This window comes from Manis pentadactyla, chromosome 17 (assembly GCF_030020395.1).
Source record: "Manis pentadactyla isolate mManPen7 chromosome 17, mManPen7.hap1, whole genome shotgun sequence".
Classification (NCBI taxonomy): domain Eukaryota; kingdom Metazoa; phylum Chordata; class Mammalia; order Pholidota; family Manidae; genus Manis; species Manis pentadactyla.
Window position 1 is genome coordinate 9982321 of NC_080035.1, and position 27613 is coordinate 10009933.

Consider the following 27613-nt stretch of genomic DNA (forward strand, 5'->3'; position numbering starts at 1 on the left):
GGGCTGCACACTCAAAACAGCATGAGAAAATCCAGACAGAATTTTATCCTGGAAAATTCTCTCTCCTCCCTTCTTCTTTTAATTTTTTTTTTTTTTTACTATTTTTATTTCAGGAGGAGGAGACATGTGTATGGGAAAATAGCACTTAGAGGGAAAGGTTTTACTTAGCAGATACAATTTAGTCTAAGGAGCACCACCATTACGAAAATAGAATTTTAAATTCTTAAAACTTCTGACAAAACCTTGGATGAAATGAAGCAGAATTCTTCCTCAAAGAGCCTCATGTTTTCAAGAGCTCAAAAAATAAAAATTGTTAAGCTGAATCAGCTAGGGATGTGAAACATTTACCAAAGAAAAGACATTCATAACATCTGATGAAAGTAAATTAATACTAAAAATGTGTGGTGGCTGATTTTATGTTTCAACTTGACTGGGCCACAGAGCATCTGGACATTTGGTCAAATATTATTCTGGGTGTGCCTGTGACGGTATTTCTGGATCAGATTAACATTTGAATCAGGAGACTGAACAAAGTAGATGGCCCCCATGTGGGCGGGCCTCATCCAATCAGCTGAAGGCCTAAAGAGGACAAAAAAGGTGATCCTTGTGTGAGTAGGAGGGAACTCGCCCTGCCTGACTGCCTGGAGCTGGGACATGGCTTTTTCCCTGACTGAAGACTCCAACTGAAGCACTGACTCTTCCAGGGTCTTGAGCCTCCTGGCATTCAGACCAGAACTACACCATCAGCTCTGCTGTGTCTTCACCTTGTCGACTGCAGATCTTGGAATTTGTCGGGCTCTATAATCATGTGAGCCAAGTCCTTATGATAAGACTCTATTTCTCTAGCTAGATAGCTGGCTGTCATCTAGTTATCCTAGCTCTCTTTCTATAATACTGGTTCTGTTTCTCTGGAGAACCCTCACTAATATAGGTTTATGTTGATATTCATGGCCATAGAACTATATTGATGGCAAGCAACAGAAAACTGCTCCTGAATATCCTTCTGTAAATGGCAGCTCTGGGGATAGAATTGGCTTTAAGTCTGGCTTTATGCAGCTGTCCGAAGATGACATCAGAATCAGTGTCATTGCTCTCCCCACCCCCCAGTCTGGCCCACTCTGAGCAGACCTGCTCCTCACACAGGCTTTTCCCACTGGCCACCAGACGGAAGGTTCTTCTGGAGCCCCACCTGAGGTGGGGGTGGGGTGGAAGGTAAAATGTCTGTCATCTGAGGCAAGAGCTTCAAAGGTTTAATTTTGTCTCGGTAGTTCTCATTAGGTCGCACGCACATCCCTGATACTGCCAAGCAAACACTGTTGGGAGATGCATGGCCCAGAGCATCTTGCACATACCTGATGGGTGTACCAGCCTGCAAAGCTTGTCCTCTTTCTGAGCAGTGCAGTAGCTATGCACATGGGAAGCTGACTACTCTGTCAAGACACCACAGTGTGACTGTAGCTGGCCTGGGAGGAATGCAGGGATGAGGAGGACTGACTTGTTACTGTCTACAGTGTTGTCTGCTCAAAATGCGCTGGGCCCTCAACTCTGAGTTTCTCTGTTGTAATACAACCTACTATGTGTGCAGTATCATTGGGCTTCTTTGTCACCCTGTGGAATTGGGGCTTGGAAGGCCAGTGCAAATAGGCTGACACTCTGCCTTACTGCTTTTGCTGTGTATAATACATTGTGTGTGTGTGTGTGTGTGTGTGTGTGTGTCTATGTCAAGAAGTCTTATGAAATGGAGCCATCCATGAAATGGTAGCAGGCTAACTTTCTTCTTGCACCTGGGGTATCTCAGAGGCTTCACAGGTCTCGACCACCTTCTCACGCATCTCCACCTGGAGCATGCTCACTGAGAAGGGAAGGAGGTGATCTTCCAGAGGAAGACTGGGTACAGTTACCAGAAGAGAAAATAGATAGTGAGCAAGGGAAACACATTGGGAATTGTGCCAACTTGCCCACGTGTGCCCTACTTCCATGCTCCCATCTCCATTTAAGATGCAATATTTCTTTATTTCAACACTTGGGTGATTCCACTCCCCTGGGCCCAGGACTCCATGAAGACTAACAGAAAGGGCTGATAATTCCAGGGCTGCCACAAACTGTTTTCAAGAATTACACCTTCGAGTGATGAGGGACAAAACTTAATTTCCTTCTTTCATTTTAAGGAAGGATATTTTTAAAAATAATTTCAAGCACAGACAACACCAACAGAAATCAAACTAGAAGAAAAAAATCTCAACCAACTGTATTTCTTCCAAAAAACAGTTTTTATTTGAACCCACTTTCCAGTTATTTCTCATATGCATGCATATTGTTTATAAAATTATAGCAGAAAAATATAACATTAATGTTTTTCATTTAACCTGTACCACAGTCACTTCTCCATGATTTTTGTTGATTGTTTCCATTTTAATTATTACAAAAACTGTAATGCCAAAATGTGAGTAGTTGCACAAAACTAATATTCTGTTCCCTTCAAAATAAGCACAATAAGTTTTTCCACTGTAATTCAAGTATATAACATTTGTGTAACATCAGGCTTTCCACACTTCATTTCACTTGATGCCCCTCACAACTCAGTGAAGATCCCTTTGTTATTTGCTCCCTTCTAACAGTTGAGGAAAGAGAGGTTCAGAGAGAGCGGTCTGTTCTCACATACAGAGCCAGGCGCCCCAGGGTGATGGTTTGAGCCCAGCACTGACAGGGTCTCCAGATTCCATTTGCTTCGCGTATGTTGGTGCTGACAGACTTTTACTTTTAGAACCCAGCTGCCCAATAACTACTACCAGTGACATAAGTATTGGTGTCAATGAGCAGAGCTCTCTGGCTTCATGACTAGGGGAACTTCACAGCTCCCTGCACGGGTTAATTTGAACATTTGAAAAGGCTTTCATGTCCCTAAAGTGCTCATCCATTAGGACCTGTAATACCTATATTGGCATTTCTCTGACTTTTGGTGACCTTTCGGTCTTCGAGAGGCACTTATTAAGATTTCCAAAACACTGAGAGGGATAACTGCATAAACAAGTCTTTCCTAACCCCGGTACGAGATTGTTTTTCAACCCTTGATGTTAGGAGATTGTAGTGGACATCTGTTGTTTTCTCTGCTCAGCACCCTACCCCCACTCTCTTTAAATGGAATGGCAACTTCCTCCCAAGACTGGTTATCATGGGAACAGTCCTATCAGAATCACATGAGTATCGGGGGGGTCATTCTAGTATCAGAACTGAGTCAGTCGTGTCTTTCCTGGGATTTTAGGACTGAGATGCAGAGAGAAAGAGCTCTCTCTCTCTCTCAATCTCTCTCTCTCTCTCTCTCTCTCTCTCTCTTCCCTCTTTCCCTCAAAGGCTAATTTCACAGTCCACACAGAAGGCAAAAGCAGAAACTCTCTGCTCAGGGAATTGTGAAAACAAGAATTAAGCCCCATCCTAAGAAAACTGCAGAGGTAAGATTTTTAAAAATTTGAATTCCATGGACGTGTTGGATAAATGTTAGTAATCACTCACACATCATCAGAACTTGTACACATTTAGTCATTTATTAACAAATGATCATTTATTAGTAAATGATGACATGTTAATTATTTACAATGAATTAATTATTAGTGTCATTAACAATAAGTCAAATAATTACAATGAAGTGATATTGTTGGCATTTAATTACTCATTATATTTAATAAATAATAATTATTATGAATGCATCATCATTTATTAATAAACACCAATTAAGAATGTACTGTGCCAGGCCCTAGAGATAGAGATGAAATCAATCCCATCCTCAAGAAGCTCTTGGGCTAAGGAGAGAACCAGATAAGCAAAGCAATTATTTGAAAACATGTGACCCATACTCTCAGTAGGATAAATGTGCTTGACACTGTGACCAAGGAAGGTCTGGCCATGGAAGAAGAGAGAGCCAGCAGGGGCTCAGGTGGACTTTGGTGAGGAGTGAACTTGGAGTGTCCTTGCTGGGTGAGCAGGAGGTTTCCCACGGAAAGCTGCTGACATGTAGGGTATGAGTCTCTGAGTGGGTGATGCTACGTGTGAGGAAAACAGGATATGAAGCACAGGGAGGAGTAAAAATGTATGATTTTGGAGGGAAGGCTTGCAGTCTGGGAGTTGAACTTCAGGCTGCAGGTAAGGAACAGTAAGAGAGGATGCTACTGGGTGGTCACACTGGGATGAGCCTAATGGTCCTGCCTGTGGATTCTATCCTGTGCCTGAGGATGACCACAGTGAAAGCAGAAGAGGGAAGGGTTAAGCCTATAGACTCTGGAGGCAGATAGGCAGGGGTTCAGAGTCCCAGCTCTGATGCCTAGTAGCCATATTACCTTGATCAAATTGATGATCCTCTCTAAGGTGCAGTTTCCTAATTTGCAAGCTGACTCTTTTAATGGTTTACACCAAAAAGGCTTTTTGAGAAAGTTAAACGACTCATGTCCTTAAAGGATTTGACAGAGATTCTGACAAGCATAGTGATAGCTTACTACAAAGTAGATACTATTAGTAATTTGAGTAGCAGTAGGTTGATGAATTGAAAGGGGAGTAAAGAACTACAATAGCCAAGATATGGAAGCAACCTAAGTGTCTATCAATAGCTGAATGGATAGAGGAGATGCAGCACATATACACAATGGAATATTATGCAGCCATAAAAAGAATGAAATATTGCCATTTGCAACAACATGGATGGATGTAGAGAGTATTATGCTCAGTGAAGTAAGTCAGAAAGAGAAAAAAAATACCATATGAATTCACTTGTATATGGAATCTAAAAAATAAAACAAACAATCAAACAAAACCCAGAAATAGACTCCTAACACAGAGAACAAACTGGTGCTTGCCATAGTGGAGGGGAGTGGAGGAATGGGTGAAATAGTTGAAGGGAAAAAAAGAGGGGCAAATTTCCTATTATAAAATATATAAGTCACAGAAATGAAAAGTACAGCATAGGGAATATAGTCAATAATTTTGCAATATTTTTGTACGATGAGAGTTGGTAACTACCCTTATTGTGGTGAGCATTTCGTGATATATATAACTGATGAATCACTATGTTACCACACCTGAAACCAGTATCACATTGTATGTCAACTCCGCTTCAGTAAAACAACCAAACGAAAGGGAGTGAAGAAGCTTCCCGTGTATTTCGGCTCCCCGAGGTCTGCAGAGGAGACCTAGAGATCTTGCTCCCTGGAGACCACTTCAAGCACTCATTGCTAATGATCTAGAAAACAAATTAGGGTCAAAGAAACATAATTAGGAAAGCCATGAAGTGATTTTCATTGAATAGTCTATGAAAAGTATAGGATATAAAACTGAAGACATTTGAAAGTTGCTAAGAGTAGATCTTAAAAGTTCTGATCACAAGAAGAAAAATTGTAACAGTGTGGTGAGCCGTGTTACCTAGACTTACTGTATGATCATTTTGTAATATATACACATGTTGAATTATGACAATGTATACCTGAATACAATGCTATATGCCACTTATACCTCAATAAAAGAAATAAAATAAAATAGAACCAGAGACAGAATAAAAGAGGTTACAAGGGGCTGCTTACTTTGGTTTGGGCTTCATCACGCCAGGGAAAACTAAGATTTTCTTTTTTGTCTAATAACTCAAAAGAAGAACATGTTAGTCTTTGATGCAGATGTGTTTATCTGATTAAAGAGCTGCAAAATGGGGGGGACTTTTTTCTCTGTCAGATTGGCAAGCAATATGGAAAGAAGATTTGTGCACTGGAAAATAGTGTGGGGAGCTCTTGTTGTGGGATACATTTTGGAAGCTAAAATTCTCAAGTTTAATTGCTTCTAAGCAAACATAATGTCTGCAGGGTGCCAAAACATTCTAACATGTGTTGACTGATTACATGACAATGGAATATTTGTCCAATGAATCAAAATTTTGTTCTACATGGTACCAAACATCTGTATATTTGGAAGCAGCTGTTTGGCATCCATGGACCAAACAGAAGCATTGTTGTACCATGTACAGTGGTGAAGGCCCTAAATGGCCTTCTGCCTGATCTGCTCCTTGAGATGCAGTCCCAGGAACACTATGAACTGAGGAGGGCCACTACCAGTTTGGGCCAAGGTCAAGTGGTAAAGTTGATGGAGACAGAATTTCTCAATGGGATTCACATCTAAAGAATGGGCATGGAGCAAGTTTCTTAGGGAGACTGAACCTCCTAAAAGCAATAGTTCGGGAGGCCATCATGCATTGGGAAAAGATAGGGGGGCAACCAGGGCCAAAGTGGTATCTCCTTGTGGTTCAGACAAAGACACTTTGAGAAGTCTGCATCAGGAGACAACATGTTGGTTGAGTTTTCATTTTCCACTGAGTCAACAGTATCGTGTAAAGGAAGAAACCCAGGACTAAGTGTAAAAAACTGCTCCGGGCTCCACCAGGTGCTCCACGAGGGTGCATGTGTGACCATGTGTAAACTCCAACACTGAGCTTTCTAATAGGCAAAGCAGAGATTGTAATAACTATCTCAGGAAACCACTGAGAAGTTCATGGACGTACTTTGTAAACAGTAAAGTGGAGTAAAGTGTACACTATCACTAATAGTTTTTTCATTCCTATTTTTAATATCATGTAAAACTTAAAATGATTAGCTAATATTATGGGGACTACAGGTAGGAACTTCAGAGTTCTTTTGGGGAACGGGTTGTCCTGAAAGGCACTGAGAGAGCTTGCTGGACAAAAGCTTGGAGTTTGGAAAAAAACACATCTGAGTTTGAACTCATACTTCAGGGCAGCTCAGCTGAATATCCTTGGGCAAGTTACTTCTCTGTGCTTTGGTTTCTGGATTCGTGAAGTGGGGCTAAGACTCAGTTACTTGAGAATGTGAGGACTGCCTGAGATCATGCCAGCACAGCACCACGCCCGGCTCAGAGCCCACGCAAACATGCTGCTGGCATTAGAGAGAGCTTCCCATCACTCAAGGGATTCAAGCAGAGGCTGAACACTAATCTCTCCAAGGTATTGATGGTGTGTGACAGGTTTGGGCAAAAACGACTTCTATACGTCCTTCAAATTCAAAACTTCTATGAGCTTCTGAAATAAAGAAACACAGTTGTAAAAAAGAAACAAAAAATGGATTTGATCCTTGGAAAAGGCCATTTAATTTACAGGCAGAATGAAAAACTATGTATGAGTAAACATCAAAAACTATGCTCCAAAGCTTTTTACTGGCACCAAACCCAACCTGTTGTTTAGCAGAGCCCAACACAAACAACTAGTGAACTTGTTCACAATGTCCTGTGCTTTGAAGGGTCAGAATGTCAACTTCTGCTGCTTTTGTTGGGTTCACCGCGGTACCAGATAAGGGACCAAAGGATCTTGTTGGCAAGTTAAAGAATGAAAACAATAACAGCAGTTATCTGTGTAACTGTGCCATTAGCCCCAACTTAGGTTGTAACTGCTGACTGAACAGATAGAGTGCTTTGGGGCAGAGCGATCAATGTTTCTCACTTTGTAAACAAAACACTATTCTTCCAGTTAAACCCGACTTTTAGGAGAGAGGAAGGACAGCCCAGCTTTGGATGCTGGGTCCTTGTTGAAAAATCTGTGTCGTGGAGAGAAAACTTCTCAGCATATGTGAATTTCTCTTTGTCAGAGGTAAGGTTAACTTGGAAACCTCACCAAACAGAGGCAACTTTTAAATATTTTTCTTTGCGTATTCTTGGTTTCTGTCATTCATTATTTTTAGGGTAAAGTGCTTGGTACATTTCCAAGCCTTTTGCATGCTCTGTTGGGCATTCTCCATTTGCTTCTCCCCATTCATTTTTCCGCCCTTCCCTGGGACCCCAGAAAGCTGACCCTGTATGGATGACATCACCTGGGCTCTCCTGACTTCTGGTGTGTAGCTGAGTTTGACAACTGTAAGGTAAGAGCATGCATTACAAGGACAGGAGTAGAGAGCAGTTAGGCTATTTATTCCCAGACTCCTACCCCCACCCCTTCCCTGAGTTTCAGGTACTGAACATCCAGGACCTGCACTAAGCTGCTGGGAGGCCTGAGTTGTCTCAGCATCTCTGTGGTTTCTCTTAACCCTGCTCACAGCTTTGTAAATAATGCATTAAACAGTGGGCCATTAAAGTGTGCTGTCTGGTCTTTTTTTTCTGTTGTTTGTTTTGTTTTTGCTGGGACTCTGACTAATACACACGCTTATTTCCAAAGGACTATAACCAAAAAGGACATAATTACTTTGAGGCCAAGGCAGGTAAGAGCCAGTGTGGCTCCTACATTAATCCGGAAGCAAAGACCTCCAAGATGTCATAGTTGCTATTTGGAAGCAGCCCAGGTCCTTGAGCACCCTTGGAGGAAAGCTACCTTCCCAACCTCAGACTGTGACATCAGCACGAAGTAAACGTTTGTCAGGTGAGGCCACTGAAATAGTGGGTTTCATTTGTTTCTGCAGCAGAACCTACCATATCCTGACTAATCCTCTTATCTAATTGAACACTTACAACCACCCTCTGAAGTAGATGCTAATATGAATCCTCATATTATAGATGGAAAAACTGATGCAAAATACTTAAGCAACTTGCAACCATGCCAAAAGGAGCAGAGCTGTTACTCAAATCAGGTCTTTCTGAATCCAAAGCCTAGCATTTGTTTGTCAGGACCTAATATACTTCTGTCCCAAACCATGCTTCTTTGTGCGGGTTCAAGAGCCATCTTTTTGCCATGTGTAGAAAGAGGAACTGTCATCTTCGTATTATAATTTTGCATGTGATATGAGCCCAGGACTGGCCTGCTAACCAGGCAGAGAGTATACCCAACGAATGTTGGAGAAGCTTTCCTGAAGCTGAGCGACAAGTGGGGATCCCCTAATACCCTTGCTAATACACTCTCCCTAGCTGGAAAAGAGGGATATAGGATTTTTTTTCTTGCTTATGCTTATAACATTATTCCTGTAGAAATAGCACATTTTTCCATTCTCCAGAATGAAAACTGTAGCATTTCCTTTGTTACCCTTCTGGAGTATATTTCCTCAGAGAAACTAGGGGCTCATTTATAGATATATATTTTTAAAATATGAATCTTCATGTACATAATGCCCTTGGATTGTACACTTAAAATGGTTAAAAGGGTAAATTTTATATTTTGTATGTTTTACCACAAAAGAAAAAATTCTCTTAAAATATAATTCTTCACATTTGATTGATGAAGGTATAAGACTGCCTCCTTGCCATAGGTTATTTGCTTTTGAAATGCATGTCCAACACATATCCAGAGTTTCATTATCAGCTGGAGGAAACAGGCTTTGTCACTTGCAGGAAGAAATCACTGACTTTAGGTCAGATCAGTTCCTTGCAGTCAACAATAATGACTGTTTTTTCTGTTACCAAAGGAAATTCAGCAACACAGTGACTTCTGAAATGTTGTGCATAGGAAGGAAAAGCCAAAGGAGTGCTTGGTGGCCCAAGCCTGAAATGTGACCTATTGAGCTTTTCTGAGGCAGTGAAGTCAGAGCAATCCCTCATCCTCCTACGCTGAGTGTGCAAGGCCTCAGCAGTTTGCATTCTGTGGCTCTGTTGAGGATGAACTCAAAGGTAACACTCCGATCCAAATGTCCTCTGTGTTTGCCCATAATCCGTTTGGCCTGGCGTCCTTCACTGCGCTTCTGATGCACCTGGAGTTCGCCTTCATGTGTGGACACCAGCCTCTCCTATTTTTATTTTCTTAGGCATGACAGTGCTCCTTGGAAATGAAAGCAGAAATTTACTTGGAAAAGCCAGCAACCTTATTTAGAATAGTGTCTGAACAAATACTTATTTGCCCAGAGTTCTTTAAAGAATTGACTTGTTGGCTGAAGCAGGAGTTTGGGGTCAGATTCTCTGTGGTGTTCGGAGCCAAAAGGGGCAGGGACGGCGACCGACCTGAGGTGGCCCTGCACTGACTGACTGCCTCCTACTAGTGGCCTTTTCCCCGCTCTGTCCCCAGGGATAACATGTTACATAGTAGGTACACATTTCTATGAAGAGGATGAGAACTCTCAATCCAATGTGAACCTCTTATTGTAAGGGCTGATGAGATACTTATTTTCTACTAACCAACCCATATCCATTTCCCAGCCTTTTCTGCCGTACTCCATTCCCCAGGGACTGGACTCCCCTGCCAGGCTGCATCACTGGGCTCTCTTTCTCTCCTGCAGTTGGATGTGGCCAGCCCGCGTCACCACTGAGGGAGAATGAGCTCTGGGAATCTCTCCCCTGCCGCCTTCCTTGGCTTTAGCACCACAGTTCTGGCCATAACAAAGGATTTCTTATAATGTGGCTTCAGTGCCTGTGGAGTGGCCCCTTGATGGCCCCAGGTTTCATCAAGTTCCCATCCCTTCAGTTCAGAGGTGGGAATGGCTTTCCGCAATGCCGTCCCTGTCCACCACTGGATGTTTGCTGGGGCTCCTAAGCTTGCCCACAGCTGTGTAAATGTCCTGTACTGCAATTCTCTCAATCCCCAGCAAAGCATGCCTTTTGCAGCCTGCAGAGGTCATGACTGACAGTTGTTCCAAAGAGCCTCTGTCCATTTGGGCAAAAGTCCTTGGTGCCATGAAGCTGGAACAGCATAACCAGGAGGCTGTAGAGCCTTGGCCTACTTTTAAGTCTTCAATATTGACAGTGCTATAGTTTGTGGCAATGAAATTTTACTCTGAAAGAGGTTATCTAAAACCTTGCTTGCCCAGAGTGCAGCTCGCAGACCAGCAGCCTCTGCGTCACCTCAGAACCTGTTACAGATCTAGCAGTGTGGCTTCCCCCCTACCTTCTGGACCAGAGTCTGCCTTTGAACAAGATTCCAGGCAACTGGGTCTTTTAAGAAGTACTCCCGTATCCCACAGATTATTGAGATCTTGACTATTACTCCATGGGCAGTACCTAACTCAACAAGGATGGTTAAGACAAGACAGAGGGTCAGCACTGTGAAATACTTCAATGATGGCTTTTCATATTCCCATCTGATGAGAGAAGAAGAAATTGAGGTTATATCCCCTTTTACTCCTCCTTCCCCTTAGACATCTCATGAAGTCCTATTCTATTTTTCCTTCTTCAGTCTAACTCTAAAGAATCTGGTAAAACCATTCTATGGAAAGATTTATTTTTATACAACTTACACAAACATTCTTTAAGTGTCTGTTGTGCACCTAAGAGTGCTCTCCAGAAGGAGTGATGAACTAGCAATCAAAGAAGAGAAGGGCAGTGAGAGGAATTGAGAAATAGCTTGGAGATAAATTCACCAGAATTTAGGAACTGGTGACATGGTGCCACGGTTGGCATGGGGTTGAGGAGAGTGTGAAGATTCACTTTTTAGCCCATGTGGTTGGGATTAGGGGTGCTGCTGCTATGCTAAATGAGACAGTGAAAATGCAGGAGAAGGAGCAAGTTGAAGGAGGAGGACAGGGGTTCAGCATTAGTTAGGCTGAACTATCCTGAGGGCAGTTAGATATATGAGCCTGAAGTTTAGGAAATTAATATTTCAAAAAGGGGAACCAACTGAGAAACCTAGGATTAATACTGAGCTATGATGTGGGAGTAAGTGGCTTATTCCTCTCCATGTTTGAGCATAAAATAAAGGAAAATACCCTCATAAAAGCCTGCAAGCTTGAGAAGTGTCCCATCAGCTCCACTCTGTTTCCCTCCTGCAGGCCGGCGCCGGCACTCGGTCCTCCCTCACTGCCACAGAGATGCTTCCACGCTCCTCTCCCTCGCCAGGACGGGGAGTGGGATGGGGTTTCCCCAGGCCCCATTCCTTGCGTCCCTGGACGCGGCACATACGCGTTTGGTTTGGGGGGTCTTCCCACTAACCCTACAGGACATAGAGGAAAGAAGGTGGAGCAAGAACAAAAGTGGTTTTTTGTGTAATATTTCTACTAGGAGTAAATAGATTTTCTGAATGATTCAGCTTGGCATGTTTCCTGGACACCAAACATGCCCCTTGGGATTCACATGGGAAAGGAAACTGATGTTGGCTGACTCTGTGAAGGTTAAAAACAGAGGGAATCCTAATACTGAAAATGATGTGCATTTTCTTCATGGATTAATGGATTACTCTCTCTTTTTTTCTTTGCTTCAACTTTGTTTTATTTTTTTCTTTGCTTTATTCGTATTTGCCCTTGTCCTGGGACCACATCTTGACTCTGGCACAAAATCCATCGCCTTCAGATTGCAGTCTGTGAGGTCTCCTCACTGTTCTGGAGAATGAAATCTGAGACTCCAACTGTAGGCACTACACAAGGCTACAGAACTGAGATGAATGAATTCCAAATGCTGCCCTGTGTTTGATTAGCAACAATTCCTTGGACTAAACTGGGTATAGGATTTTTTTGACATTTTTGTGCTGAAAAATAATTGTCACCAAATGGTCATATGGTTTGTAGTTTCTCTACTTTTTTCTCAAATGATGTCAATATTCTTTTTTTTCCTCCTTTTGACAAAAAAAAGAAAAATTTGACCATCATTCCTACTGTATTTCCCCTTTAGCCTTCCTTAGAAGATTTTGTGCATCATATAGTAGTACTGGCTTTTTTTTAGTGAAATTCAGTAATGAAAAGACGGGGCAGTTTCATTCAATTATCTGTCTTTTACCTTCAATTAGAGGGTAACTAGAGTAACACAGACAACTCTGAATTTATCAGAATAGTTGTTGTAATGTGATGAAAGTTTCTTGGGATGGTTTCTGGGAAAATCTTTTGGAGTTTTCAAATTAGTGGCAAACTTTGCCTTGTATGTTTGACTGTTAGATAGAACTGGTGGATGTCCTTCTAACAGCAAAAGTTATCAGTCTAATTTCCTTACACACATTCACTTAATAACATTCTTTATACTTGTGATGAAGACATATGGTGCTTGATGTGGAGAGGTCCTTGCCCTGGGAAAATACATATTCTCAGCAGGAGACAGATAAGTAGTGATGATAACAATGCAGAGAGGGATATAATAGAATTATGTAAAAAAGGGCCATGGAGGCATGGAATAGAGAAAGTTCTAATTCTGTGGGGGTTGGAGGAGATAGAGAGGAAAGCTTCATAGCAGAGGCAATATTGAAACTGGGTCTTGAAGAATAACTAGAAGAAAGGCAGGAGCATGGGCAAAGGAAGCAGAGTGAGAAAGACACAGGTTTGAGGTATGTGTGCTTAGGACACAGAGTGTGTGGAAGGAAGGACATGGGGGCTAGGCCCAGCTGTGACTATCTGGGGGCCAGGCCAGGAAGCTTTGATGTTATCCTCCAGGCATCCTCCGGAAGGCAGAAAACATGACAGATAAGTTGTGATGCCAAGAGGTACCTTCTAGTTTCTTTCATTTTCAAGAAAACATACAGATGCTTGATTATTAAGCTTTACAGGAAGATTGTGTGGGGTTTTATTCCCTAGGGTTCACCTTCCCCTTTTAATGGGTCCCTAAGAGCTGGTTCCAACATTACTCAGGCCTCAAAGAGACATCTGGGTCAAGCTGGACAAAGGGCTCTCTCAATGACTCCAGGATTCCCCAGGATCTGAGAAGGGCATCAAACAAGAGTTTATTAAACTCTGGCACTAGAGAAATAAAGATTAGGATTATACAATTTACAAAATATGGGTTGCTGTTGGACTGTGAAAGTCTGGTACTATCCTGTTGCAGGTCTGCTGTTATTGCCTGTGTTTGTGGAGCACACACTTGCATATGGATGTACTTAAGTGATGGAGGAAGGGGGTGATAAGTCTGGGATATCTGCTGCTCAGGAGCCATGTCTAGACATCTAACCTGCTCAAAGTCTACCAGCTCTTCTCAACCATCATTCCCCCAAAGCATCAATCCTTAATGCCTTAAGGTACTCAGTATGCTTTTAATGAATCAACTCCTCACCTGTGCATCTGGAACAGAATTAGCTATGGACTTGGGCGAAATGAGAAAATAGTCACTCAAATCACTTTCTGGAGTGCTTCATTCTTTCAGTTAAGAAAGACTGTAGGAAGGACCAGCTCTCTCACTTTTTGGCTTTAGGCCCAGCTTCCAGGTCCAAGTTTCCATGCCAGCTGATTCTAAGAAGTCCGTTTCCTTCAGGGGAGACCACACCTGATGTCGGGAATCTGACCTTGCACTTACAGTCCCAGGAAGGCTCTCTTAGATAAACTGATGGTAGCAAGAAAGACTGATTGCAGAGAAGACAGAATAGAGACATGGAGAAAAGTTAAGAGGGTACTGCAACTGAGCAATGGCTCAGGAGTTGAAGGTGCTGTCCTTGAGTATCTCCCAACAAAGGGACAGGACCCTGGGAACAATGTCTGTGCTCTGCAACTCTGTTTCCAGCTGGAATGGACTGTTTTAAGGGAAGACATCTTACCCAAGGAAACAAATCAGATTCTCTCACCTGAGAATTTGAAACTTGGAAAACAGACACAAAGACTGTGGATCCTTTGAGCTGAAGAAATAATGGGAGGACCTTAGAGAGATGCTATTAAGCCTCCTGGAACTGTCATGTTTTCTGCCTTCTGAAGGCCTGATCATTGGTTTCTTCCTGGGCTTCAATTAGAAGCATTAGTGGTCTTCCTAAAAACTTTATTACTTACTTTCTTAATTATTTTAGGTTGATGGAGCAATGGAAGGTCCTATACAAATCTATGGAGCATAAGGATAAATGTATAATCAATGGAACAGAATAGAAAGAAAGAAATATTTACAGTCAGTTGAGTTTTGTGCCAAGACAACTCAGTGGGGAAAAGAGTAGTTTTAAACAAATGTTACTGAGATAAAAAGAATGTGGTTTCATGCCTACCTCCCACCATATAGAAAAATTACCTCAAAATTGGTCAAATACTTGAATGTAAGAGTTAAAACTACAAAACCTTTAGAAGAAAACATGGGCTTAAATATTTGTGGTCTTGGATTAGACAATTCTTTCTTAAATAAGACATCAAAAGCACAAGCAATAAAAAGAAAAAAATGGATAAATTGTATATATCATAGCTAAAAATTTTTGTGCTTCAAAAGGTACTACCAAGAAAGTGAAAAGTACCTACAAAATGGAAGAAATTTTTTGCAAATCATAGATCTAATATGCTAGTATATATTTTAAAAACTCTTACAATTCAATAATAAAGACAACTCAATTAAAAATGGGCAAAGTATTTGAACAGACATTTCCCAAAGAAGATATACAAATGGCCAATAAGCACACAAAAAGATGCTCAACATCATCAATTATCAGAGCAATCAAATCAACAACGAGATCTACTTCATACCCACTGGACTGATATAATCAAATACTGGCTAGTATGTGGCAAAATCAGAATTCTCACACACTGTTGGTAGGAACATACCAACGATGCAGTCACTTCAGAAAACTGACAAGCAGTCTTCAAAAGGTCTGACACACAGCTATCAAACAACCTTGCAATTCTACTTCTAGATATATGTCCAAGAAAAATGAAAACGTATGTCCATACAGATAAGTTATACATGAATGTTCATGGCAGCATCATTCATAATAGCCAAAAAATAAAAACAACTCGATGTCCATCAACTGAAGAATGGATAAATAAAATGTAGTATAGCCATATAATGCAATATTATTTGGAAATAAATAATATTTAAGTACTGATACACATAATAACATGGATGAAATTTGAAAACATTATGCCAGGTAAAAGAACCTAGTCATAAAAGATCACATATTATGTGATTCCATTTACATCTAATGTCCAGAATAGGCAAATCTATAGAGATGGTAAGGTTGCCCTGGGCTGGAGGGAAGAAGGGAGAGAGGTGTTGGGGGAAACTGGGGAGTGACTGTTGATGGGTTTCTTTTGGGAGTGATGAAAATGTTCTAAAATCAGTTGTGATGGTTGCACATCTCTGTGGATATATTAGAAACCATTGAATTTGTTTACAGGAGTGAATTTTATGAAGTATGAATTACATCTTGATAAAGCTGTTATTTCAAGTCTGTGGAGAAGTGTATATCAAAATGCTTCTGTGAACTCCTAAGCTAGTTTGGGGGGGTCAGGAGGGACTCTGATGGGGTACAAGACTCAGGTTCACATAGTTAAAGACCTGGGATATGGTAACAGCCACTATATTGCAGTCCTACTAGGTGCCACTAGGATTGCTTTTGCAACATTTTTGTGTCCAGCTGTGGTCCTCTGATCCCAGGGCCCCAGATCTCTAGGGAGTAGATAGATTCAGGCTGTGAACTTGAGCCCCAGGTGCTAAGAAAATTCCTGGATTCAGCATCTGGTGATGTTTCATTTGGCCTTTGACATCAGCAGCTGGAGTCCACTATTCTTTGTGCAGAAAATAAATCAGTGTACTCTAGCTTTGCTGTGATGATCAGGGCAAAACAACGTGGCCATCTGAGGCCAGTGCTGTTTGCCATTAATCAGAGCAATTCTGAATACCCAAGTTAGAGCTCTGTAGGGCCTGTACTGTCAAGTTAATGAATGGGAGGAATAAAAATCATGTTTCTAGACCTAGACTAAGTGGTTTGAAAACTCATTCATGCCATTCAGACCATGTCATTCACTATTAATATTCTAAAAGAGAGATTTCCAAAATGGTATGTGCTCACCCAAAGAGAGCCCTAAATAATCTACTTGGGTACAATAGCATCATATTCAAATTCCTGTATAATTTTATTTCATCTTTTTAAGTTAACATTTTTTGTTTCTGTTTTTTAATATACATAATATTTTAGGAAAATTGTACATGCATATTACTTATAAATAGATTAATTAATGTATATGAAGGTGCTCAAAAACTATACCGATAATTTTATGAAGTTTTAAACAAAAGTTCAGGGGAGTGCTGTTGTAAAGGATGTTTTGGTTTTAAAGTGCTCTGAGACCTATATTCTTGGCCAAAGTATCAACATGCCTTCATTATTAGTCTAACTTTAGGCCACTTGCCCAATTCTGAGAACTGGGCTTTTCTTTTGACCCTAAGACCAATTCTCAATCAATCTCGTGGTTGTAGTAATTGAATCCTCTCTTGTACCCTGTATCTAAGTCTAGATCCAAGCAGCCCACCTACTACTCTGTCCTAAAAGGATGGGGACCACCAAGGCATTGCCAACTTCCATCACATGATGGGTACTGGCTGACTGACGCCTCAGTGTTTTGGGTTCTTGGAATATTTACCTGGCAAAATGGAGCTATGCCTAATTATCTGAAGTATTCTCATAACTGATTATTAGTACAAGGTATTAATGACCAGTAGGAATGTTGATCAGCATTTAAATGTCTTCTTTGGTGAGCAAACCTCATCTTTCTAAGAACATAAAGCCATTGCACAGCACCAACCCGCTGTAAATTTTATGCAAAATCAATGAGACTTCTGAGTGTATCCAGTCTGGAGACCGTCAATAGCTCCAAGCCTCCGAGGTCACCTTTGAGAACTGAGCACTACTTATAGCGGTGAGGAATTCAGCTGCAGTCAAGCAGACTCCCTGAACTTTGGACATCTGAAGACGGCCGCTCTTCTTTTCTGTGTCCAAACTTGATTCAGTTGACACTCAAAAATTACCTCTATGCGTTTTATTAGCTCCAGCCTCTGTGAGCAGTGTCTTTTTCTGCTGAACTATTTTCACTTTTTCATATGCTCTCCAAAGTAAGGAAAAAAATACCTGTAGGAAATAGACTCAAAAGTTACCACAAAGTGTTCTGAAGGGAACATCAATTTGTCTTATTTGTATGTGCTAGTCTTTTTTTTTAACCCCTTTATATCCCTGAGCACATGATCATTCATTAGAGATCATGGCTGACTAAAAGAAGTGGATTTCCTTAGACTTTAGGTGGAGTCTTGTTGATCAAGAGCCATTCCCCTTCATCGGCTCACACTTATCAGAAAGACAGGCTTGATCCCAGATAACCTAACAACCAACCAACCCTTGGAGGAGTATCCAAGTCTCACTACATTCTGTAGAGTTGCTTCATTTGTCAGTTTCCTCATACCTTAAATTGTTACAGTTATCTACCTCATAGGATGATTGTCGGAGTACAGAGTAATTGTTAAAATTACAAGAAAACATTCTTATTTCCCAAGTGTAATGATAGTTAATGCAACACATATTAAGTTCTTCAAAAATATTTCACATGAATATTTATGCACAATGTTTTCATCTGACTGTATAAGATGGATGCTCTTCTTGATGTCTAACTTTAATTCTTCTTAGTCCATCACCCTTGCACTCCATAAGAGTGTTCACCATCACTGAGACCAGACCTTTTAGTGGATGGAAATTAATTGTGCCTTTCTCCAAAGCTTACCCTATAGTAAATAACATTCAGATAAGAAAGAGATTATTTTTTTTAAGTTTGATATTTTATCTATTATTAGCACCTTTTCAGAACATAAGCCTTATATTATTAATTGCCTTCAATGATCAGTAAAAACTCCTATGAAGGCTAAAATTTGAAAGTTGAGAAAGCAGAACAAAACCAATCTCAGGGGAAAACAAAAATACAGTCTCTAATACTTGGATTTGAATTACCTGAAGTTTGCATTCTAGCTCTATAAACTTGGGAAAGTTTTATCATCTCTTTGAGCTTCAATTCCCATCTATAAGAGATGCATGGGTTAGGGTAAGGTTAATCTGCTATAGCAAAGAGACCTAAAAATACATTAGCCTAAAGAATATAGAAGCTTATTTCTATCACATGTAATGTTTTCTAGGCTAGTATTCACATTGACCAGGCATCTCTGTTCCCAATAGTCATTTAACAATCCAGTATCATTTAAATCCTAGACATAAGCCCATGAGAGTGTCTGATGAAATCCATTCTTCATTCTTTTGCAACACGTGGCTGCCCACCTATGATGTGTTTTCTACTTTGTGACATGAAGTGGTAAAGAATGCCTCAAACACAATCTTGAAAACATAAACTGGGTGTAACACAAAATTTGATGAAATTTCTTACATAAAAATGAACGTTTTTGTGGTCGTGCTGTGAGCAGCCCAGGTCATACGGGTGGACGATGGGCAGGTGCTCTGATTGACAGGCCCAGCTGAGTTCCCAGCCGGCAGTCTGCCCTAACCGCCAGCTGGCCCCTCCCTGTTGGAGATCCGTAAGTGCAGAAGCCATCATGAGGTGGCCTCCAGCCCCAGCAATATAGCTGACGCCATAGGAATCAATACCGACCATCCCCCCGAGCCCTTCCTGAATTCCTGACTCACAAAATGTAAGAAAAACAAAACACTTGCTTCAGTTTAAGAAAAAGTCTTAGCTGAAAACATAGATCAGGGACTTACCCGCATTTAGATGGTGATCAAAAAGACGTGGAAACAGAAACCATCACTCAAGGATGGAGAGTCAAAAGCAGCAGGAGCCAGGACTGGGGTCTTGAGGAAGAGGAATCCCACAGGAGACTGGGGAGAAGGAATGAACCAAACGGAAATGGGAAACAATTTTGCTTTATTGGCTTATTTTTACTAGCTAAACTCTTGGAGGATTCCCTGATTAACTCTACTCAGATCAATATATTTTTTATATGACATGTAGGTAGAAACTGTGTGAGACAGGTGTTAAGAACTTGAGTGGCAGAGGCAGGCCAGATTCGGGCATGAAGCCCAGTGCTCAGTGCCTTTGCAATGTTTTTTTCCTTCTTTTTATTCTTCAAGGTCTATAGTAAAATATAATAAAATTACCCTTCATTAGTAAAAAGTCATGTTTTTGAAAAATGCATATTTGTGTATCACCACAACTAAGATCAAATATCCCTTTACAGCCAAGTGCTCCCCATCCACAGCCCCTGATAACTAGTGATCTGTTTTCTGTCCTGATTATCTTGCCTTTTTCAGAGTGTCATGGTAATGAAATAACACAGAATGTACCTCTGTTTGAGTTGGGATTCTTTCACTTAGCATAATGTCTTTTTGAGTTTCATCCATGTTGTTTTATACATCAACAATTCACTCCTTTTTTTTATTGCTGAGTAGGATTCTGCTGTATGGAGGCATTACTGTTTGTTTATTCATTCCCCAGTTAAGATAAATTTGAGGGATGTTTACCAGTTTCTGGCAATTGTAAATAAAGCCTCTATAAATACACATTACAAGTTCTTATGTGCACATTTTCCTTTCACTTGGGTAAACACTTAGGAGTGAGATTGCTAGGTCATATGGTAAGTGTATGCTTGACTTTATAAGAAACTGTCAAATCATTTTCTGAAGTGCTGTACCATTTTGTATTTCTATCAGCAACTTGTGAGAGGCCCAGTCGCTCCTTGCCTGCACTTCATGTTATCAGGTTGTTAGATTTCTCTAAATTTTATCCATCCTAGTAGGTGTGTACCTCATTGAAGTTTTAATTTGCATTTCCCTAATGACTGATGGTGCTAGCAATCACCATATTCTCATGTGTTTATTTGCCATCCATTTATCTTTGGTCAAGGATCTGTTCAAATTCTCTTTTTCTCCATTAAAAAAAATATTGAGTTTTGCGAGTCCTTTATATATTCTGGAAACAAGTCTTTTATTAGTTATGTAATTTGTAAATATCTTCTCCCTGCCTGACTTGCCTTTAAGTTCTCTCAACAGTCTTTCAAAAATCAGAATTTCTTAATTTCAATCAAGTCCAATATGTCATTTTCTATGGATAGTGACTTTTGTGTCATTTCTAAAAAATCTATTCCCAACTCAAGGTCACAAAAATTTTTTTCTCCTATGTTTTCTTCTGGAAGTTTTAGCATTTTAAGCCTTGCATGTGTCTTTATGATACACTTGGAGTTAATTTTTGTATATGGAGAGACACATGGATCAAAGTTCATTTTTTGCCATGAGGATACCAGTTGTGTTAGCACATTTTTTTAAAAAAACTATACTTTCTCCAGTGAATTCAGTGAATTGCCTTTCCATCTCTATCAAAAAAAAAAACTGATCATATGTGTATGAGTCTATTTTTGGACTCTATTCTAGTCTATAATTCTATATGTCTGTCCTTTCTCCAAAACCACACTGTCTGGACTACTGTAGCTTTGTATTAAGTTTTGAAATCAGTCAAGACTGATTCATTTTGATCACAAAACAGTCAAGAAATGGCAGGATAACAATTATATTAACAAAATCATTTCACTCAAATTAGAGAAAACAAATGGATAATTAACCTTTAATTATAAACTCTCAGATAAATAAGCATGCCTCTTCTAAGTCAGAATATGATGAATACATATACATACCAAATTACTAGTCCTTTTTATGGTACATATACCTACAAAATAATTTTAAAATATAAACATGGCTATTTGCTTTATAGTACATTTTTACCCATAATCTCTAATATTCATTAAATTTACCATTATTATTATCATTCCTTTAAGATCTAGCAGGATTTAAACAAAATGATACTTTTATTCTGCCACTACTCTCTACACTTACATGAGTCCACTATAATTTCAAAACAGTATAAATAGGAAAACAAGATAAATAAATGGAAATAATGAAATGTTAACTACTCCAACTTTCACTTTTTTATGGCAGAGCACATTATAATTATAATTATATGCCTTATAATTATTTTTAGACTGAAAAGAGAGATAATCTAAGAGCCTGAAGTCAACTTCAGGGAATTTTAATAACTTATACATACTCAATTTTTAAAAGAAATCTGCAGCCAAGGATTGATGCAAATGGATATCTCAGCAGTCATGTTTTTTAATCGAACTAGTGCTAATCTGCTCTTCTGAGTTTACCAGGGGCCTGGTAGGGAGTAAATGGTTCAAGCCATGGACTATCAACCAAGTGAATCTCAGTTTGCTTTCTGTGACAACAATAGAAATAGTACTGACCAAACAGAGTTGGTAAAGAGATGAAATGAAGTTCAATATGGAAGTGTTGACCTTAAGAAAAAAGAGCCAACTATTTTACAAGTAAAATGAATTTACTCGGGATTAGAAGAAAATTGCAATTTGGGAGAAGCATGCTTTGGTGAACCTTAGACTAGTCAGGGCAGCAGAGAGGGGTCGCAGCTCACCAGCGTAACAGCTGTGCCCTCTATGCAGTGTGTATTGCAGGGTGCTAGGCGCACAGACCTACATACTGGCAATAAGACCCTGATAAATTGGTTAATGGCTGCAGCAAAGTCAGTGTGGGATACCCCAGGGGACATGCCAGAACACGTAACAAAGTGGAGCCCATACCTGGAGTTGGTGCACGTGCTCTGTGAAATGGGTACGAAGCAGATGACGTTTGCTCCCCATTACCGCAGTCCAGATGAGGAACTGTTAACACCTCGTATGGAAGATCTTGTTCTAGCCAGTGATCCTTCAGGGTACCTTTGGAACTGTCCCCCGTGTTGCTAGCTCCATATACTGACCACCCAATATACGAAGCAGCGTCAGTGTGGAAGTAAAGCGACGTCAAGCAAACAAAATGCCAACTACTGTGGTGGAGCAGCACAAGGGAGAAGGAAAAACAGCCGCGAAAACGGTGCCGGAGACGGCTGTGGTAGGACCGCTGAAAGTAAGCCACAGACAGGCATGGACTGACCTTTCGGCTGCTGGTTTGGCTCGTGAAAACTTGATGGGTGGCCTTTACAGGTCCTGATGGGGCTATGGAAGCATGGGGCCCGCAAAGTCGCAATAGGGTTTTGGTCTCAGTTGTGGAAGGGAGCATAGATTCACTGTTTGCTGTTGGGAAACAGCTGGCAGCAGCGTATGCCACCTCCTGGCTGCTGAAGGAATCACGGGACTACAAGCAGTACGGGTGGTTACTGCCCTTCCGACTGAGGTGGGGGTGCGAGCCTGGGCCACAGCTCCCCGGACTGGGGTTGCCCAGACACCCACCCTGACCAAGTGGGAAGCCTATTTAGAACAGTGGGCTAGATTTTCCAAAAGCCCTCTCTCACAGGAATTGCAGCAAGTCCTGGACCATTAACCTCTGCAGTTGAACTTGCACCCACCTTACTGAGCATGGAAGTGCCAAGAGTAAGCCCCTGTGAGGAGGGGACAGGGACGCCACCAGTGGAGGCCTGGTATACAGATGGATCCGCAAAGGGTCACCCAGCAACATGGGTGGCCGTCGCCATTCTTCCCTCACAGGAAGAGCTCTGGTATGAGTCTGGGGTAGGGCAATCCAGCCAATGCGCTGAATTACAGGCAGTATGGCTTGTTTTGACTAGGGAATCCAGTCATATAACCATCTGTTCTGACAGTTGGGCTGTGTTTGTGGCCTCACTGTCTGGTTTGCCTCAGTGGGCAGCACAGGACTGGGGAATCGGCCATCCCCCACAGCGGGGACAAACGATGTGGAAGGACCCGTGGACCCGTGGGTTAAAGGAAGGTGCCCTGATGCATCATGTGTCAGGACACTGCCCAGCATTAAGCCCTGGGAATGATGTGGCCAGCATCCTGGCCAGGGCTCGTGTGCTTCAGGAGCTGCCCCCTATGGACATGGGGCCATGGTTGCATAAGAAACTAGGGCATGTAGGCCCTAGAACCATGTGTAAAGTTGCCCAGAGATGGCACATGCTGCTGACATTTGCTGAAGCAAAACAAGCGGTGCAGGCATGCACTCAGTGCGCTCACTTTTACCCACATCGCCGTCCCGTACCCATGCAAGAAGGACAGCTCCAATGCCCACCAGAACACCTACAGGTGTGGCAAGAGATTACACAGGGCCCTTGTCCAGTAATCAGGGATGTAAATATGTGTTCACAGCAGTGGACATGGCTACAGGACCATCCCGTGGTCCAGCTACCCAAGAAGCTACTAAATGGGCCTTGGAGCACTTATGGTGCCAGTTATGGGCCTTCACTAACACTCAACAGTGACCGAGGGAACCACTTTACAGGACAAAGAGGTACAAGTGTGGGCTCGACAACAGGACACTGTATGGCAATTATATGTGCCGTATCAACCCCAGGTGGCTGGAATGATAGAGAGGTATAACAGGCTGTTAAAGGACAAGTTGAAACATTTAGGATGGACGCAGTGGGTGAAGTACTTGCCCGTAGCAGTACGCTTGCTGAATGAGCGACCAAGAAACACTGGGGAAAAGTCCCATAGAGAGGTTATTGGTAGCTCACCCATACATCTTAAAATATTTAAAACAAGGCCCCAGTGAGTTGCAGCCACAGTTGCTGAAAGAAACATTGCTCCGTCCTGCCCCATGTACGCTGTTTGCTGGCTGCACAGAGGAGTGGACGTGGCCATGGACCTTGGTGTTTGAAGGACATGCATGGGTCGCCTTGTATGAGGTATGCCATGGGCTACACATTACACCATCGATAGGAAAGTAGCCTTTTAAACTGACTGCTTCCTTGTTGGAGAGGGCAACAGCCATACTGGCAGGGACTGTGGTCGTGCAAGTATGGCCAATACCACAATTTCTGTTGAAGGCTGAACCTGATACTCTGCCAGTGTCTTCGGGCGCTCTGGTCTGGTATCACAGGCCTGGAAAACCACCCCTGGCAGCCACTGTTTTGTCACAAGATGACAAGGTTGCTTGTATCCTCCCAGAGAATTGGGACTTGCCACTGATGGTACCTTTGTCTGCTCTATCTTTCCACCCAGGTTGACAGAGAGCAATAGTGTGGTGGCACAGGACCATACTTTTGCCTGAGTACATAATGTCTCCCACTGCTGGGTGTATATGAAACTGCCCACGGAAATCACTGCGGGACTGCCGTGGAAAGTCACTCTGCCAACCTGTCTGCGGGGGAACACCTTCGAGCATGGAATTGCAGTGATGCCAAGGGTGAACCAAAATGGCGTGCAACTGAGCAACTGATCCAACAATCAGCTCACACTCCACCTGGAGAGGGGACCGTGTATAATGGGTGTGGATGCATGTCTAGTATACATGTGACCTTGCAAACCATAGCTCTGCTGTGCATGGAGCAGCAGGTTTCCATATCCAGTCTCATGGTTGTCCGGTTACCCAGAGAACTGTGTGCCAGTGACAGTGTTAATTGCACCCCAAGTGCTGGTGGGATGTTCACACCCATGTGGGCATTGTGCCGACTGACACTCTGCTGGGAGAAACCATTTGGATATGTGGGAAATATGGCTGGTCCTATCTCCCTGCAAATTGGACAGGCCGTTGTACTTGGGGCTGCCCATACTTATCAGGACGGATACTACAGACCTTGTCATGGCCCACACATAATTGGTATGCTGTATGTTCCCATTGGCATCGTCCCAAACAGACGGCATGGTGGTTTTACCTCCTGGCTATCTTCCTTCCAGGAGCTGGTACTATACATGTAGAATCACAAATAGAAGCCCTGGCACAGCATGTTGCTCATGCCTTGAATGTAACAAGGTCCTCACTAGCCGTACTGCTAGTTGAAGTCACCCAAATGTGGAAGGTGACTTTACAAAACAGAACAGCTCTGGATATGCTCACAGCTGCCCAAGGGGGCACCTGTGCTTTACCGCATGTTGACTGCTGTGTTTATCCCAGACCACCAGCAGCAAATACAAGCTGCACTGCAAGAAATTGATGATGAAGAGTCTCAGATACAAGCCTTATCCCAAGAACCCTTGTCTATTTGGTATTACCAGCTTGGTCCCACTTGGCCGTGGTTCCTAACCGTAGTGTCCACTGGGGCATGCGGCCTCCTTGTCTGTTGTTCTTTATATTGTTTCTGTGGGCTCTGGGCACAGAGCTCTGCTTTGTGTGCAAGGAAGAAGCAGATGGCTGCTGTCCTATAGAAAGGGGTGGGATGTAGGGAAGGCCCCCCACTGACTTTCCCTACTGTTCTATGAGGACAGCTGCCTGCTGCTTCACCCCGGATATGTCTGGCCTTGAGAAACCTTGGAAATACAGCATGATAAGGGCCATGAAGGCCAGACACCTGGCCATGAAGGCCACATGCATGTGCGTCTTCAATGCTGATGTAACCATGAATTAGCACTATGGCAGTATAAAAAGCACGGCTTTACGCAAAATAAAGTGGCTTCTTTTGAGCACCCCCCATGATGACTCCCACCTCCATCTTTGCTCTTCTTGTCACCCCCAAGACCTCAACAGCAACTCCCTGACCTCGACAGAAAGATGACTTACAGTCCCCTCTACTGACTACAGGCATGAGGATCGAGTCTGAAAACCTTGACCACAGGGAAGAGCAGAGACCTGAGGACTGTGGAGTCATCTGGGCCAATGCAGGAGGCAGAGAAGGATGTTATACCTCCAGTGTGCTCGTGTTCTCCCACAGGAAGAAGGTCTGATATTCTGGGACAAGGCAGTAAACAGTTCGGTACACAGTCTAGGTATTCCTGATGAGGCCACTTCCTCACACTTGTCCTGGAAGAAGGCAAACATACAGAAGGAAAAAGTCCCTCCATGAAATGGAGCCATAGCTCTGGCTACCCTTTCCAGGTATAACCCTCATTCAGGGACAATGGAGAGGCTGGTGGGGCACATCCGCCTCTGCCTCACCACTCTGTGCATTTCCTTGCTTCAGTAAAAGCCATTTCTGGACCTATATCATGTGATACTGAAGAATTCATTCTGACCTTCCTTGTATGAGTAATGGCAGCCTGGACATGAAAGTCATTATTTCAAAAAGTCTAATAGGCACTACATTTAGCTAAGATTACTCTGTACAAATAATTACTTAATAAATTTCCTTTTACTTACCAACTTGACATTTCCCTGTATGGCCCTGGAAGATGACTGGTTAGCCAGAGACGGGTAAGATTCCTCAAGGGAGGAACAACCTAAGACAGGCACAGTCGCAGGGGGGCCATCAGGTGAGAAATTGGGGATCAACAGAGGTGAGGCTTAGAACCTCACCCCCCCGTTCTGAGAGAAATCTTCTGCATACGTGGATGTTTTATTGCCCTTGTCTAGCTTGGATTAACACATAGTCTACAGGCACACACCTGATCATCTACATGTGCTCTCTTACAACACTAAACTATGTTTTCTACCTTTATCTTGTATCTACCTACCACTTCAGCATTTTATTAAAAATAATAATAATAAAGAGAGAAATGTGGTATCCACATATAAATCAAGTATAAAAATCAAACAAATATTCATATTTGACCTGATTGTTTATAGTTCATGATGCGTGATCAAAACCGAAAGTTTCTGTGATGACTGCCCTTGTACTGTTCACTATGTAACTTATTCATTATGTAAGAATTTGTTCTCCATGTAAGAACTTGTTCGTTATGCTTCAAAAGATTGGAGACTGACGAAAATTAGGCTTGGGGTGGATTAATGATTGTGCATTGAGCATTGACCCCCCTATACAGAATTTTATTGTTGTCAACAACCATTTGATCAATAAATATGAGAGATGCCCTCACACACAAAAAAAACCAATATATATACATATACATATATATATATATATGTATATGTATATATATATGTATACACACTTCCAATTGTAAAATAAATAAGTGACCGGGATGTAATGTATAGCATAAAGAATATAGTGAAAATATCGTAACAACTTGGTATGGTGATAGCTGGTACCTAGAATTATCATGTATATAAATGTTGAATCACTGTGTTGTACACCTGAAACTAATGTCATGTAATACTGTGTGTCAACTACCCTTCCATAAAAAAATATAAATAAATAAATAAATAAATTTCCTTTTAGAGAACTATTTAAAAATACTATATAGGAACAGAATAAAAGAATAATGGAAGAGGTTCTCAGAAGGAAAAATTAAG

General features: G+C 41.8%; 1 long non-coding RNA gene across 3 annotated transcripts; it reads left to right on the forward strand.

Annotated features, from left to right (window-relative positions):
* The first annotated feature begins 643 nt into the window (after positions 1-643).
* Positions 644-27224, forward strand: LOC130681402 (uncharacterized). 3 transcript variants are annotated; one of them, XR_008994528.1, is made up of 8 exons: positions 644-808; positions 3352-3449; positions 7508-7627; positions 7820-7895; positions 8189-8389; positions 9366-9567; positions 24490-24673; positions 25942-27224. It is a non-coding gene; the product is annotated as an uncharacterized LOC130681402 (long non-coding RNA). The 3 variants fall into 3 exon arrangements; XR_008994529.1 differs by lacking the exon at positions 9366-9567; XR_008994530.1 differs by lacking the exons at positions 644-808; positions 3352-3449 and adding an exon at positions 3658-3941.
* The last annotated feature ends 389 nt before the right edge of the window (positions 27225-27613 follow it).